The sequence below is a fragment of the Rana temporaria genome, chromosome 4, assembly GCF_905171775.1.
Source record: "Rana temporaria chromosome 4, aRanTem1.1, whole genome shotgun sequence".
NCBI lineage: Eukaryota > Metazoa > Chordata > Amphibia > Anura > Ranidae > Rana > Rana temporaria.
The window spans coordinates 136,245,875-136,263,342 of record NC_053492.1 but is presented as its reverse complement, the minus strand read 5'-3'; positions in this window follow the sequence as shown (position 1 = coordinate 136,263,342).

Sequence of the window (17,468 nt, the reverse complement as noted above, 5' to 3'; positions counted from 1 at the left end):
CATAAACAAATTGTAGTCGTAGACACAAGATGGTTTCTGGACTGGGCCTCTTCTTTTGGGGACTTCCACGTAGGTGTCGTCGTGAATGGTGGTGAGCATGTGGACGTCTCGTATGTCCCTCCAGTTGACAGCCAATAGCTCCTGGTTCCGTAAAGATGTTGTCTCCTTTTCTTAGCTTCTGATTTACCAATTGTGGTGGGTAGCCCTTTCTGTTGGTTTTTACTGTGCCACATGCTGGGGTGTCTCTCCGGAAAAGATTTCTAAACAGGGGCAGGCTGGTATAGAAATTGTCCACATAAAGGTGGTATCCCTTTCCAAGGAGCGGATAGATGAGCTCCCAGACCACTTTTCCACTGGTTCCGATGTATTCGGGGCATTCGGGGGGATGCAGTTGGGAGTCCTTCCCTTCGTATACAATAAAGGAGTAGATGTACCCCGTGTCTCGGTCGCACAGTTTATACATTTTCACCCCATATTGGGCCCTTTTGCTGGGGATGAACTGTTTGATGCCCAGCCTGCCGGAGAATTTTACAAGGGACTCATCTATGGATATGTGCTGTTCAGGGGTATATACCTGGGGGAATTTTTCTGAATTTTAAATAATTTATCAAAAGAAGGGTCAGTTCGGGGAGGGCACTGGGTGTTGTCATTATAGTGGAGGAACCGTAGAATAAAAAAGTATCGGGATCTGGGCATACGGGATGAAAAGACTGGCATGTGGTGGATGGCTTTGGTAGACCAATAGGAGTAGGATTGTTTTTTTTTGGAGAGACCCATATTGAAGGTCAGGCCTAAAAATATCTTGAACTCCTCTACGGTCAGTTCTCTCCACTCAAAGGGGCGGGCATAGCTGGAATCGGGGTTGCTTTCTATGAACTGCTGAGCATAGAGGTTGCACTGGGCCACAATGGAGGATAATAATTCTTCTGTAAAAAGCAAATAAAAAAAATCAATTGCGGCAACATTTTCGGTGTTCACCTGGACACCTGGCTGGGTGGTGAAAGGGGGGATATTTGTTGCTCCAGAATTAGAAGGCAGCCACAGGGGGTTTTGAAGGCCATAGGGAAGGCTGGCATGGCCCCTATCCCTTTGGGGCGGAGAGGACATCCTACTGGTGCCTGGCCTTTGTTGCACTGCTCGCGGGGTGGACGGCACTGCTCGCGGGGTGGACGGCACTGCTCGCCGGGTGGACGGCACTGCTCGCCGGGTGGACGGCACTGTGCTGCTAGTAGTAGGCTGCTGCTGCTCCATGCCAGAACGCCTTCTTTTAGTGGGCACACATTCCTCCTCTGATTCCATATCAGACCCGCTACTTGTTATGGGCTCATAAGCCGAATCCGAATCGGACAAAGACTCAGAGAGCTCCCCGCAGCTCTCATCAGTCGCGCATAGTTGCTGGAAGGCCTGCTCTGTGGTAAAATATTTTTTTGCCATACTGGTGGCAAGTGAGGCTGCACTACAGAACACTGGTGGGCACTGGTTGTGCTGATGTGGCACTGCAGAGGCGCAGGTGGAATTGATGGGCAAAGGTTGCACTGGTGTGAACTGATGTGGCTCTAGGGTCGCTGATTAGCAGGCGGCACTGGTGGGCACAGGCGGCACTGGTGGGCACAGGGCACAGACGGCACTTTAGTGGTGCAGGCAGCACTTCAGTGGTGCAGGTGGCTCTGGTGGGCACAGATGGCACTGGTGGGCACAGATGGCACTGGTGGCACTGTTGTGGCACTGAGGTGCACTGGTGGGGCACTGGCGGGGCACTGGCGTGCACTGGTGGGGCACTGGTGTGCACTAGTGGGGCACTGGCGTGCACTGGTGGGGCACAGGCGGCACTGGTGGGGCACAGGCGGCACTGGTGGGGCACAGGCGGCACTGGTGGGCACAGGCGGCACTTCAGTGGTGCAGGCGGCACTTCAGTGGTGCAGGTGGCTCTGGTGGGCGCAGATGGCACTGGTGGGCACAGATGGCACTGTTGTGGCACTGGTGTGCACTGGTGGGGCACTGGTGGGGCACTGGCATGCACTGGTGGGGCACTGGTGTGCACTAGTGGGGCACAGATGGCACTGGTGGGGAACAGGCGGCACTGGTGGGCACAGGCGGCACTTCAGTGGTGCAGGCGGCACTTCAGTGGTGCAGGTGGCTCTGGTGGGCACAGATGGCACTGGTGGGCACAGATGGCACTGGTGGCACTGTTGTGGCACTGGTGGGGCACTGGTGTGCACTGGCAGGGCACTGGCGTGCACTAGTGGGGCACTGGCGTGCACTGGTGGGGCACAGATGGCACTGGTGGGGCACAGATGGCACTGGTGGGGCAGAGATGGGACAGAGATGGGACAAAATGGGCACTATTGGGCACTGCTGGGCACTGCTTTGGCACTCACTTTTTAACTGGTATCTCTCTCCTCTTCTCTCACGCTGCAACGGTGTGAGGAGAGGAGAGAGATGACCTGCAAACTACCTGTTTGCCAGGTTTGTTTACATTTGTGATCGCGCCGTCATTGGACGGCGCGATCACGTGGTAAAGAGCCGTTTTCATTGGCCCTTTACCGTGATCGTTGTTGCTGCGGGTCCCGTGGACCCGGCAAGCAACATCGATCGCGTGTGCGTGCCCGCTCGGGCGCGCGGAAACGATTCTCTGGGAGGACGTCCATGGACGTCCTCCCAGAGTTAAGCAACCACTTTGCCGCCATATTATGACGGTCAGCGGTGAGCAAGTGGTTAAAGAGTTGGGGGGGTATTATAATTGGTTAATTTTTGACAAGATAGTTCTGTACCTAACTCTCTCTTGTAATGTTTACCTTTTTTATTGTATACTATTGAATTATGGAATACAAGAATGTATAATATTGAATGGATATGTTGAAATTTTAAATAAAATACAAATTTGATAATAAAAAAAAAACTCTGCTTACCAACCAAATTAACCTGTCTAAAGTCGTGTAAACACGATCGGTTTGTCCGATGAAAACAGACCGATGGACTGTTTTCATCGGACAAACCGATCGTGTGTGGGCCCCATCGTTTTTTTTTTCAATCGGTGAAAAAAAATAGAACATGTTTTAAATTTTTCCTATGGATAAAAAAACAATAGAAAAATCGAATCGTCTGTGTGGAACTCCATCAGACAAAAATCCACGCATGCTCAGAATCAAGTCGACGCATGCTCGGAAGTATTGAACTTCATTTTTTTCAGCTCGTCATAATGTTGTACATCACTGCATTTTGGCACGGTCGGATTTTTGACTGATGGTGTGTAGGCAAGTCTGATGAAAGTCAGCTTCATCGGATATCCAACGAAAAAATCCATCGGATTAGATTCCATCAGATATCCGATCGTGTGTACAGGGCTTAACAGTATGCGTTAAAAACAGGAGTTTAGTTAGCACACATTTGCAGACTGCAGACTTCGGAAAGCAGACTGGTTAGTGAGTTGAGCTGGGAATTTCTCTGGTTTGTGTGTTTCATGTGCTGCCCTTCCATGTGCTGTGAAGGCCAGTTATAGGTGGGGGCAGGGACCATTTTTTTTGTCCAATCACAGCCCAGAGCCCTGTGTTGACAAACAATACAGGACTCTGTACAGAAGGAACAAATAGATTTTTAGTAAAAAAAAACAGCCCATAATACACACATTAACACTTGTTGAGCACACACCTAACCCATTTTTTACCTCAAAATGATAACCCCTCCCAGCCAGTGTCAGTTAGTATAGTGACAGTGTATAGTATTATCCAGTATTATCAGAGTCACACTATAAGTTGCTGATCATGGCCTTTACAAAAGAGAAAAATATTTTTAAGGAATTATCTGCACACATTTCAAAGCTTCTTTCATATGCCAGAATTTCAGAGGTAAAGGGTGGATCAGGAAAAATCATTGCTAGGTCACATTTCTTTAACCACTTCAATACCGGCCCATAGTCATTTGACGTCCACAGATGGGATCTCCCATCCTGGGTGGACGTCATATGACTTCCTGGACTTTGTGGGGGGATATCTGAGTGATGCCTGCAGCTAGAGGCATCATTCGGATATCCTTCTCTTCTGCCAGCGATTCTGTGCAACATAAGAATGATCATAGTGGCGGTTCTGCCGCTTCATTGTTCTTATAGGCGGCGGGAGGGGACATCCCCACCTGCCGCCATCCGGTGCTTCTCCGGGCTCTCCCGTGCCATCGGGGGCCTGGAGAAAGAATCGTCTGGCGCAGGCAGGAAGCATAGAGATGATTGGTGACCAGTCATCTCTATGACCGTCGGACCGTCGGAGGCCTGGGCGCGATGTGATGACGTCACTCCCGGGTACCCATAAGTAAACAAAGCCGCAATTTCGGCTAGTAAGCAACACTAATCATGGGATCGGGGAAATTTTTTTCACCGATCTCATGCTTTCCAGCCCGGAGGAGAGATGCAGGGTCTTATTGACCCCGCATCTCTCCATAAGGAGGACCTGTCACACACATTTCCTATTACAAGGGATGTTTACATTCCTTGTAATAGGAATAAAAGTGAAACATTTTTTTTTTAAAAAAGTGTAAAAAAATAAATAAATAAGTAAAAAAAAAAAGAATACCAAAATTTTTTTAAAACGCCCCTGTCCCCGGTAGCTCGCGCGCAGAAGCGAACGCACACGTAAGTCCCGCCGACATATGTAAATGCTGTTTAAACCACATATGTGAGGTATCGCTGCGTGCATTATGCCGCGTACACACAATCATCTTTCAGCATGAAAAAAACTTTGTTTTTAAAAAATTTAATTTAAAATTATCGTGTGTGGGCTTCACATAATTTTTCAGGTTTTGAAAAACGAAAAAAAAAATCGAACATGCTGCATTTTTTGATATAAAGAGAAAACAGATTGCGCAAAGGAACATACAATTAACAAAACAGCTGAACACTGAAAGTCAATAGAATCCTTGGGGGGGGGGGGGGGGTTTCATTTGATGTCAGGACAGCCATCTATCTGGTCGTTTTATTATTGTTGTTTTATTGTTGTACACTCATTTTCCATGCACTAGGATATAGTGCTTTATTTGTGAGTACCCTCTTTTTTAAATACATTTTATTGCTACTGTGATCATACGGAGAGCACTATGTGTCTGTTTTATACCTTTCCATGATACCATTCCACGTGAGAGTGTATCGGATGACCATCCATCATTTAGAGTCTTTTGGAGAAAGAGATTATTCAAGGAGACACCGCTGAACCAAACACCCCCCCTATTGTGAGGGAACAGCGTATTTGACCTGCTGCTCACACACAGGTCCATTTGTTTAGGTGAGCGGCTTGTACTTCCGTTTATGGATACCTGTTTGCTGTTTTAAGGAGTTTACATCTGAATACCTCAGTGAGGTTCCAAGAGTCAGCTTAACCCTTTTATTACCCTGATTGATTACTGTTTGGACTTGATTCATTATTTTTATATTTATCTTTATTTTTATTTTTAGCGCTGCACTGCTTTTTTCTATGCTGCATTTTTTAACAACGTTTTAAACGATGTCGTTTTTCGGGTTGTAAAAAATTATCGTGTGTGGGCTAAAACGACGTTAAAAACCTGCGCATGCTCAGAAGCAAGTTATGAGACGGGAGCGCTTGTTGTGGTAAAACTACCATTCGTAATGGAGTAAGCACATTCAACACGCTGTAACAGACATAAAAGCGCAAATCGTCTTTTTCTAACACGGAATCAGGTAAGCAGCCCCAAGGGTGGCGTCATCCGCATGAAACTTTCCCTTTAGAGTGCCGTCGTATTGTTGTACGTCACCGCGCTTTGCTAGAGCATTTTTTTAAAACGATGGTGTGTGGGCAACGTCGTTTTAATGAAGAAGTTGGAAAAACTTTGTTTTTTCTACATGCCGAAAAACACAGGTTTTTTTTCAGGCCGAAAAATTATTGTGTGTACGCGGCATTAGAGTGCCAGCAACAATTCTAGTACTAGATCTCCTCTGTAAATCTAAACTGGTGACCTGTAAACATTTTCAAAGCGTTGCATATGGAGATTTTTAAGTACCGAAGTTTGGCGCCATTCCATAAGTGTGCGCAATTTTAAAGCTTGACATGTTAGGTATCTATTTAACTCAGTGTAACATAATCTTTCATACTTTACAAAAAAATTGGGCTTACTTTACTGTTTTGTTATTTTTTTAATTCATGAAACAATTTTTTTCCCAAAAAAAGGCGTTTGAAAAATTATTGCCCTCCACACTCCTCTCCTATACATAGCGTTCACTGTCATACCATCCACACTCCTCTCCTATACATAGTGCCCACTATCATACCGTCCACATTCCTCTCCTGTACATACTGCCCACTGTCATACCCTCCACACTCCTCTCCTGTACATACTGCCCCATCATACCCTCCACACTTCTCTCTGGTATGTACTACCCTCTGTCATATCCCCACACTCTTCCTGTACATACTGCCCATTGTCATACCCTTCACACTCCTCTCCTGTACATATTGCCTTTTGCCGTACCCTTTGCACTCCTCTCCTGTACATAGTGCCCACTGTTAGACCCTCCACATTCCTCTCCCTCACCTGCACTTACTTCCCACTTATATACCGTCCATACTCCTCCCCTATGTCGCTTACCCACAAAAACAGTTCTTTAAAATTATACTGAATATCCTCAATGTTACCAGCTCTAGAATGGACACACGTTTGTTAGTTTAACTAAAGGAAATCTCAGTTCTTATATTTGTTCTGCCCCATTATTAGTACTCATTTAACCACTTAACCACCAGCCGCTGTCAAATAACGGCGACAAGGTGGTTGCTTAACTCTGGGAGGACGTTATGTAAAGTCCTCCCAGAATCGCGCATCACGGATCACGGTGAATTGCCGCTGATAGCGGCCGTTCACCACGTGATTGCTCCGTCCAATGACGGAGCGATCACATGTAAACAAACCGGCGCCATTTGATGACGCCGGTTCCTCCCTCCTCTCTCTGTACTGATCGGTACAGTGTGAGAGGAGAGCGCGGATGGCAGCAGCACTGCGGGATGGATCTGTGACTATTGCAGTCACAGATCCATCCATCCCTGCTCAGCCATCCCTGCATTAACCCCTGCAATACCTTCCCTGCCCAATACTCTGCAATACCTTCCCTGCGCAATACTCTGCAATACCCCCTGCGCAATACTCTGCAATACCCCCTGCGCAATACTCTGCAATACCCCCTGCGCAATACTCTGCAATACCCCCTGCGCAATACTCTGCAATACCCCCTGCGCAATACTCTGCAATACCCCCTGCGCAATACTCTGCAATACCCCCGCGCAATACTCTGCAATACCCCCGCGCAATACTCTGCAATACCCCTGCAAAACCCCCGCGCAATACTCTGCAATACCCCCCGCGCAATACTCTGCAATACCCCCGCGCAATACTCTGCAATACCCCCTGCCAGTACTCTGCAGTACCCCTTGCGCAGTACTCTGCAGTACCCCTTGCGCAATACTCTACAGTACCCCTTGTGCAATACTCTGCAGTACCCCTTGCACAATACTCTGCAGTACCCCCCGCGCAATACTCTGCAGTACCCCCTGCGCAATACTCTGCAGTACCCCTTGCGCAATACTCTGCAGTACCCCCCGCACAATACTCTGCAATTTCCCCCGCACAATACTCTGCAATACCCCCCGCACAATACTCTGCAATACCCCCCGCACAATACTCTGCAATACCCCCGCACAATACTCTGCAATACCCCCCGCACAATACTCTGCAATACCCCCGCACAATACTCTGCAATACCCCCGCACAATACTCTGCAATACCCCCGCACAATACTCTGCAGTACCCCCGCACAATACTCTGCAATACCCCCCGCACAATACTCTGCAATACCCCCGCACAATACTCTGCAATACCCCCGCACAATACTCTGCAATACCCCCTACTCTAATACTCTGCAATACCCCCGCACAATACTCTGCAATACCCCCCGAACAATACTTTGCAATACCCCGGACAATACTTTGCAATACCCCGGACAATACTTTGCAATACCCCGGCCAATACTCTGCAATACCCAGAAAATACGCTGGGGAAAAAAATGCATTTTAACCACTTCCCGCCCACGTCATATGACGTCCTTGACTTTGTGCAGGGATATCTAAATGATGCCTACAGCTACAGGCATCATTCAGATATCATTTTTTTCAGCCGGTGATTCTCTACACCATAAGAATGATCATGGCGGCTGTTCCACCTCTTGATCGTTCTTACGGGAGGAAAAAGGGGATGTCCCCACTCCCTTCGCCCTCCAGTGCTTTTTCCGACTCACCGCTGCGATCGAAGCCAAAACCGTTTTTTTTTTTTTTTTTTCAGGCTTCCCAGCCTAGAGGTGAGATGTGGGGTCTTATTGACCCTATATCTCACTGTAAAGAGGACCTGTCATGCTATATTCCTATTACAAGGGATGTTTACATTCCTTGTAATAGGAATAAAAGTAATCAAAACATTTATTTTTGGGGAAAAACGTGTCAAACTAAAATAAATAAAGTAAAATGAACAATAAAAATAAAAAAATAACATTTAAAGCGCCCCTGTTCCCGCATGCTCGTATACAGAAGCGAACGTGCACCTAAGTCCCGCCCACATATGAAAACGGTGTTCAAACCACACATGTGAGGTATCGCTGCGAACGTTAGAGCGAGAGCAATCATTTTGGCCCTAGACCTCTTCTCCAACTAAAAAGATGTAACCAGTAAAAACATTTAAAGCGTCACCTATGGGGATTTTTAAGTAGCGAAGTTTGGCGCCATTCCACAAGCGTGTGCAATATTGAAGGGTGACATGTTGGGTATCTATTTACTCGGCGTAACTTCATCTTTCATATTATGCAAAAACATTGGGCTAACTTGAATGTTTTTTTTAAAAGCACAAAACTGTTTTATTTCCCAAAAAAATTTGTTCGAAAAATTGCTGTGCAAATACCATGCGTGATAAAAAGTTGCAACGACCGCCATTGTATTCTCTAGGGTCTTTGCTGAGAAAGAATATATAATGTTTTGGGGTTCTATGTAATTTTCTAGCAAATAAATGATGATTTTTCCATGTAGGAGAGGAATGTCAGAATTGGTCTGGGTGTTCCAGAACGCCTGATGGTGCTCCCTGCATGTTGGGCCTTTGCATGTGGCCACGCTGTGTAAAAGTCTCACACATGTGGTATCGCCATACTCGGGAGGAATAGCAGAATGTGTTTTGGGGTGTAATTTGTGGTATGCATATGCTGTGTGTGAGAAATAACCTGCTAATATGAAACTTTTGTGGAAAAAAAATAAAAATAAAAAAAACCTTGATTTTGCAAAGAATTGTGGGAAAAAATTACAACTTCAAAAAACTCACAATGCCTCTTTCTAAATACCTTGGAATGTCTTCTTTCCAAAAAAGGGTCATTTGGGGGGTATTTGTACTTTTCTGGCATGTTAGGGTCTCAAGAAATGAGAGAGGCTGACAGTGCATCAGATGTGATCAAATTGATCAATTTTCAGTAATTGGTACCATAACTTGTAGACCTTATAACTTTCACCCAGACTAAATAATATCCAAAATTTTTTTTAACCAAAGATATGTAGCAGTATACATTTTAGGCCAAATTTATGAAGAAAAATTCATTTTTTGCAAAATGTTATAATAGAAATGAAGAAAAATATTTTTTTTTACAAAATTTTCATTCTTTTTTCATTTATAGCGAAAAAAATAAAACCTGCAGAGGTGATCAAATACCACCAAAAGAAAGCTCTATTTGTGGGAAAAAAAGGACAAAAATTTCATTTGGTTACAGTGTTGTATGACTGAGTTATTGTCATTCAAAATGTGAGAGCACCGAAAGCTGAAAATTGGTCTGGTTATTAAGGGTGTTTAAGTGCCCAGTTGTCAAGTGGTTAATTTTGTGATTACTACTATGATGTACAGAGGAACATCGGGGATCTCAGCTACTCTAAATATAGCACTTATATAAAAAAGTGTCCCTGAAAATATTTTTTAAATGTTGGCAACTGTGCACTTAGGCACTGCCCAAGGGCCACTGGGTCAGTAGGGGCCCCATGAGAGGCTCCTGGGATCCTGTGATATTAAAGTGGTAGTAAACTTTCCTGACATTACTACTTTTTAGAGGCCCTGGGGTAGGTTATGCCACAACGTACAAGTATGCACAGCATATTAGGGGGCCCGGGCACTTCCATCTTCACCCGGTCTTCCTTCTGGGTTCTGTACCTTTGGTCACTTGCCTTGGCCGGGCTGCGTTCATGTCATTCCCACGCATTTATTTATTATTTATAAAAGGCCCCACCAAAATCCTCAGCACCAGGCCCATGATGTTCTTAATCTGGCCCTGATAAAGCCCAGTATTGAAGTGGTTAAAGAGCGTGTTCTCCAAATTGCCCAACTTTGAAACAGCATAAGGCAACTGAATATGTTGTCCATTTTTAATGACGATGCACTGCAATTCAACCAAATAATTAATGGCCAACACGATAGCCCAGAAAATTTGGACAATTTCTACCTTTCGGTTTTGGGTGTTGAATGTGTCAAAAGGCCATAACCCCCCACAAAATGATTCCTGCGGGTCACAGGTTGAACTCTGTTTTAAAAAAACATTCACTTTTTTTGCAACTATCTCACACCAGTGCAAAAATTGGGTTTTGGGTGTTACCAAATCTTGCAATATGGTAATCATTCTGATAACATACTGTACAGTACATGCATTAAACATGTTAGATTGATTTGCTTATTTTTATTATTATTTGCTGATTTTTTTTTACCCTTTTTAAATTTAAGTCAGAGCCTTGTTTATGTAAATATGGAAAAGTGGCTTTAGGTAGACATATGCAAAATAATATCCATGAGGCCTTAAATGTGTCTTTCTTTTTTGAGTTTTACAATGGAATCTAACAATCTGTATGGCATTGCAAGTCATGACTTATGACTGGATTTTAAAAAGCAAAAAAAGTCTTGAGAACACAATGTATACAAGTGTATTGTAGTTTGCGCTTAGGAATTACACTGTAATTATAGTTTATATGTGTTCTAGCTGACAGAGAATGTCAGTGTATTGGTATGTAATTTCAGTTTTTAGTTTACCATAGAAAAAAGCTGAAAATTGGAAATCAGTCAAACCAAATGATGTTTATTAAGGTAGAGCACCAATAAAATATTAGCCTGTTGTGTTTCACAGACCTTGCAGTTTAAGTTTCTGAAAAAGCAGAGTATGCTTTAGCATCCTAGAGTATGTTAAAGTGACTCAAACTGAAAAATACCTAGTAGTGTTTTACCTGTAAAGAAAAAAGAGAGCACCAAATCTTACTCAGATCTAGAGAAATGCCCACCTGAAGTATTTTGCAGAAACTGCTACTACCAGGAGTGTTCCTCCTGTAGACCTTCCCGCCAATACTATGTCCTGCAGTGACATGGAGGTCAATGGAAGGAACCAGTGAGATGGTTATGGAAATGCTGGTTCCTACAGAACTCTTCAGCCAGTTATTTCTCTCGATCACAGCAGCGTTCAGCAGGTGGACAGATTCTGAGATAGGGTCACTTTAAGTTATGAATACTGAATAGCAACTCTGAACAATTGAACAAATCATAAGTAAATTGCAATTGATATTTGGTGTGACAAACAGGCACTGTCAGTCCACAGAAGAGTAATCCTTCTGCCAGGTTGTGGCATTTAATTAGGAAAACTGGTGACAATGATAGAAGTATACAATAAGTTAAGCGCTGGCCACCCTTGTTCCCTGGGATAAACAGTGTGTGGTAGAGAAAAGCTGAATCTTGACTGCGATGGTGGAACATGTCTGCAGGTCTGAGCAGAGCCATTGTGGCCTTACAACAAGCCAGGAGACTAAGGAAGAACATTCATGATTCATTTTCTTTAATCAAACCAACGGGTTGAAAGAAAGAAAATTAATTGATACCCCATCCACACACTTAATGTGGATAGGGGAATCCCTCCTGTTGAGATTTTGTATTCTGAGTTTTCTGGATTACCTGACCATTGTTCCTAATTTTTACTGCCAATCTACTGACTGGAATGGTACCAGCTGATTGTAGAAAAGCCAATATAGTACCAATATTTAAAAAACGGCCAAAATACATCCCTGGGAATTACAGACCAGTTAGCCTAACATCAACAGTATGCAAGCTCTTGGAGGGGATGATAAGATTTTAGTAATGAAAACTGTATCATTAGCAGTAATCAGCATGGATTCATGGAGAAACCAATTCATGCCAAACCAATCTATTAACCTTCTATGAGGAGGTGAGCTGCCATCCAGTTAAAGGGAGGCCCGTAGATGTGGTGTATCTGGATTTTGCAAAAGCATTTGATACAGTTCCCCATAAACGTTTACTGTACAAAGTAAGGTCCATGGAAGATAGGGTGAAATCTGGCTACAAGGGCGAGTTCAGAGGGTGGTAATAACTAGGAAGTACTCAGAATGGCCAGGAGTACAAAGTGTGGTCCCCCAGGGTTCCGTCCTGGGACCAATCCTATTTAATTTGCTCATAAAACGACCTGGAGGATGGGGTAAACAGTTCAATCTCCGTATTTGCGGATGATACTAAGCTAAGCAGGACAATAACTTCCCTGCAGGATGTGGACACCTTGCAAGTAGGTCCGAACAAAATAATGGGGTGGGCAACTACATGGCAAATTAGGTTTTATGTGGAAACATGGAGTGGCAAAAATATGAATGCAATCTACTTAATGGGGGGAGAACCTCTGAAAGAATCAAGAATGGAAAAGGACCTGGGGGTCCTAGTAGATTTTAGGCTCAGCATTGGCGATAATTCTCCCACTCTACACGACTCTGGTTTGGTCGCACCTGGAAAACAAAACTAATAAAGAGACTGGAGGACATTAGTTATGAAGAAACGTTACGAGCACTGAACTTATTCTCTCTAGGGAAGAGACGCCTGAGAGGGGATATGATTTCAATTTACAAATACCATACTGGTGACTAGGGATGAGCCGAACACCCCCCTGTTCGGTTCGCACCAGAACCTGCGAGCACACCAAATGTTTGTGTGAACTTTAGAACCCCGTTAAAGTCTATGGGACTCGAACATTTTAAATCTAAAGTGCTAATTTTAAAGGCTAATATGTAAGTTATTGTCCTAAAAAGTGCTTGGGGACCTGGGTGTCAGGAAAGGTTCCCCACGCTGGTGATACTGCTCGGTATTTGGCGGGGAGTACTGTGGCCCACCACCAGTGGTATTATGTGATCCTTGGGCTGCAGTACTGGCGTCCACCAGCGGGGGATTTTTGGCAGTATGGAGCGTACAGCCCTTCCTGCGTTCAGGTGTGACCTGAATGCAATTAGCAAGCCTCTATATATACCCAGCGTGTGTAATCATTCCTCGCCCTGGTATGAGTCTACTACCTTGATCCTGAGCCTGTTACTCTGACCCTGCTTTCTGGACCCGATCCCTATCCGAACCGATCCTTGGCCATCCATCCGTTCCCTGCTCCGTTGTGTCCCGTCCTTACCCATCTTCTACGATCTCCTGGTATATGACCTTGGTTTGGCTTTTGTTTATGATTACGGCATTCCCCCTTGGATTGTATATACGTTTGTTGTTTATCTGTGCACTGGTTGTCTTCACATGTTTTGTTCACTTATTTGTAAATAAACACCTTTTATTTCACTGCATACAGTCTTGGTCTCCTCTGTGTAGGCACACAGTACTGATCTACTAAACTCTCCTGACAGTATACCAGGGCCTACCTTGACCAGACGTGCCTGCATTGAGGAACCATCCTGTTGCGGTGCGTTTTTTGGAAAATGGATTTCAATGAAATCACTTACCTTTCTCTGCTGGCAGAGGAGGATGAGGAGTATTGTCGCCAGGTTTTAGAGGGTTGGACTAGTGACCAGCTGATGGATACCATCCGATCAGCTCATTCCATGGTGGATCAGGGCTACATGTCCTTTGATAACATTCATCCATTAATCCAGTTATGTGTTAAACCGGCCCTGTCAGTTATCCCAGATGGTAGTGATGACTTCTCTCCCCCCTTCAGTCGTGACCAAGTCGAATCCTTGGTGTGGTTAATGGAGGATGATCCGGTTTATTTTGATGAGCATTATTCCTCCTGTCCCCAGCAAAAGTTATCTGAGTGCATTTGTTCTGTGCAGTCTCTGATTAGGCAAGGTGTGTGTGAACCTGCTTTTGTTCAACCTGTGCTGCAGGCATGGTCAGATCTCCTGATTCCAGCCAAGTCACTGCATTCCAGCCCTGCCATTACCCACCTACCTTCCCAAGGATCTATCCGCCCATCGCCAATGACAACCTCAGCTTTAGCCCAGTTAATTCCGCTGCCCACCAAATATTATTACCCAGTCTCTACTGGTTGTACCTACCCCGCTTTCAATACACCTGCTTCTTCCCTTCCACCTGTAACAACTTCACAAAAACCTCCTCCAGTCACTGTTCCTGTGTCCCTGCCACATTCCAACCCTTCCTCCTACATAATCCCATCTTTTTCATACAGCCCTCCTGTTAACAAGTCTGCAGTGACTAAACCTAAAAACAAGCAGAAGTACTTCCCGACCCACACCATAGTGCCATCTGTTCAGCCTGTTCCAGTGCCATCTGTTCAGCCTGTTCCAGTGCCATCTGTTCAGCCTGTTCCAGTGCCATCTGTTCAGCCTGTTCCAGTGCCATATGTTCAGCCTGTTCCAGTGCCATCAGTTCAGCCTGTTCCAGTGCCATCTGCCCAGCCTGCTCCAGTGCCCTCTGCCCAGCCTGTTCCAGTGCCACCTGCCCAGCCTGTTCCAGTGCCACCTGCCCAGCCTGTTCCAGTGCCACCTGCCCAACCTGTTCCAGTGCCATCTACCCAGCCTGTTCCAGTGCCATCTGTTCAGCTTGTTCCAGTGCCATTTGCCCAGCCTGTTCCAGTGCAATCTGCTCAGCCTGTTCCAGTGCCATCAGTTCAGCCTGTTCCAGTGCCATCTGCTCAGCCTGTTCCAGTACCAGCTGCCCAGCCTGTTCCAGTACCAGCTGCCCAGCCTGTTCCAGTACCAGCTGCCCAGCCTGTTTCAGTACCAGCTGCCCAGCCTGTTATTCCAGTACCAGCTGCCCAGCCTGTTTCAGTACCAGCTGCCCAGCCTGTTATTCCAGTGCCAGCCGCCCAGCTTGTTCCAGTGCCAGCCGCCCAGCTTGTTCCAGTGCCAGCCGTCCAGTCTGTTGTTCCAGTGCCAGCCGCCCAGCCTGTTGTTCCAGTGCCAGCGGCCCAGCCTGTTGTTCCAGTGCCAGCCACCCAGTCTGTTCCAGTGCCAGCCACCCAGCCTGTTGTTCCAGTGCCAGCCGCCCAGCCTGTTGTTCCAGTGCCAGCCGCCCAGCCTGTTGTGCCAGCGGTCCAGCCTGTTCCAGTGCCAGCGGTCCAGCCTGTTGTTCCAGTGCCAGCAGTCCAGCCTGTTGTTCCAGTGCCAGCGGTCCAGCCTGACGTGCCAGTTGACCAGTCTGTTGTGCCAGTTGCCCAGTCTGTCGTGCCAGTTGCCCAGTTTGTTGTGCCAGTTGCCCAGCCTGACGTGCCAGTTGCCCAGCCTGACGTGCCAGTTGCCCAGCCTGACGTGCCAATTGCTCAGCCTGACGTGCCAGTTGCCCAGCCTGACGTGCCAGTTGCCCAGCCTGACATGCCAGTTGCCCGGCCTAACGTTGCAATTCCAACATACCAACTTGTTGAGCCCCTGTCTGTTGCCCAGTCGGAGGTGTTCCTGTCTGCTGCCCAGCCGGAGGTGTTCCTGTCTGCTGTCCAGCCCGAGGTGTTGCTGTCTGCTGACCAGCCGGAGGTGTTCCTGTCTGCTGCCCAGCCGGAGGTGTTCCTGTCTGCTGCCCAGCCAGAGGTGTTCCTGTCTGCTGCCCATCCGGAGCCTGCTGCCCAGCTCGACGACCCGGAGCCTGCTGCCCAGTCCGATGACCCGGAGCCTTCTGCCCAGCCCGATGACCTGGTGCTTGCTGCCCAGCCCGACGACCCGGAGCCTCTGTCTGCTGCCCAGCTCGATGACCCGGAGCCTGTTGCCCAGCCCGACGACCCGGAGCCTCTGTCTGCTGCCCAGCTCGATGACCCGGAGCCTGATGCCCAGCCCGATGACCCGGAGCCTCTGTCTGCTGCCCAGCTCGACGACCCGGAGCCTGCTGCCCAGCTCGATGACCCGGAGCCTGCTGCCCAGCCTGATGACCCGGAGTCTGCTGCCCAGCTTCATTTGCCCCTATCTGCTTCCCAGCTTGATGTACTTTTGGCCCAGCCTGAGATGTCTGTACCTACTGCCCAGCTCGAGCTGCACTTTGCCCGGTTTAAAGTCATGGACCTTCCTCCGGCCCAACCTGATGTAACTTTTTCCGCTGCCCAGCTTGACATCATGGACTTTCACCAGCAACAATTAGTTGGAGCGTCCGGAGGCCGCTCCTTTGAGGGGGGGTACTGTCAGGAAAGGTTCCCCCCGCTGGTGATACTGCTCGGTATTTGGCGTGCAATACTGTGGCCCACCACCAGGTGTCTCCCGGCAGTCTTGGACTGCCGGGGGAGCTCTCCCCTGGTGGTATTATGTGATCCTTGGGCTGCAGTACTGGCGTCCACCAGCGGGGGATTCTTGGCAGTATGGAGCATACAGCCCTTCCTGCGTTCAGGTGTGACCTGAATGCAATTAGCAAGCCTCTATATATACCCGGCGTGTGAAATCATTCCTCGCCCTGCTATCAGTCTACTACCTTGATCCTGAGCCTGTTACTCTGACCCTGAGCCTGCTTTCTGGACCCGATCCCTATCCGACCCGATCCTTGGCCATCCATCCGTTCCCTGCTCCGTTGTGTCCCGTCCTTACCCATCTTCTACGATCTCCTGGTATATGACCTCGGTTTGGCTTTTGTTTATGATTACGGCATTCCCCCTTGGATTGTATATACGTTTGTTGTTTATCTGTGCACTGGTTGTCTTCACATGTTTTGTTCACTTATTTGTAAATAAACACCTTTTATTTCACTGCATACAGTCTTGGTCTCCTCTGTGTAGGCACACAGTACTGGTCTACTAAACTCTCCTGACACTGGATCCTGCACCAGGGGACATGTATCAATACAAAAAAAGTTTTAAAAACTGCAGTTTTTTCGGGAGCAGTAATTTTAATAATGGTTAGAGTGAAACAATAAAAGTGAAATATTCCTTTAAATTTCGTACCTAGGGGGGCTGTAAAGTATGCATGTGAAATAACGCATGTTTCCCGTACTTAGAACTGTCCCTGCTCAAAGTGTCAATTCTGAAAGAAAAAAAAAGTCTTTTAAAACCGGACTCACGGCTATAATGTATTGTCGACTCACGGCAATTCATTAAAAAAAACAAAACGTGGGGGTCCCCCCAAATTTAATTACCAGGCCCTTCAGGTCTGGTATGGATATTAAGGGAAACCCCGCCGTCAATTGTAAAAAAAAATGACGGCAGGGTTCTGGTCTGGTCTGGTGTGGATTTT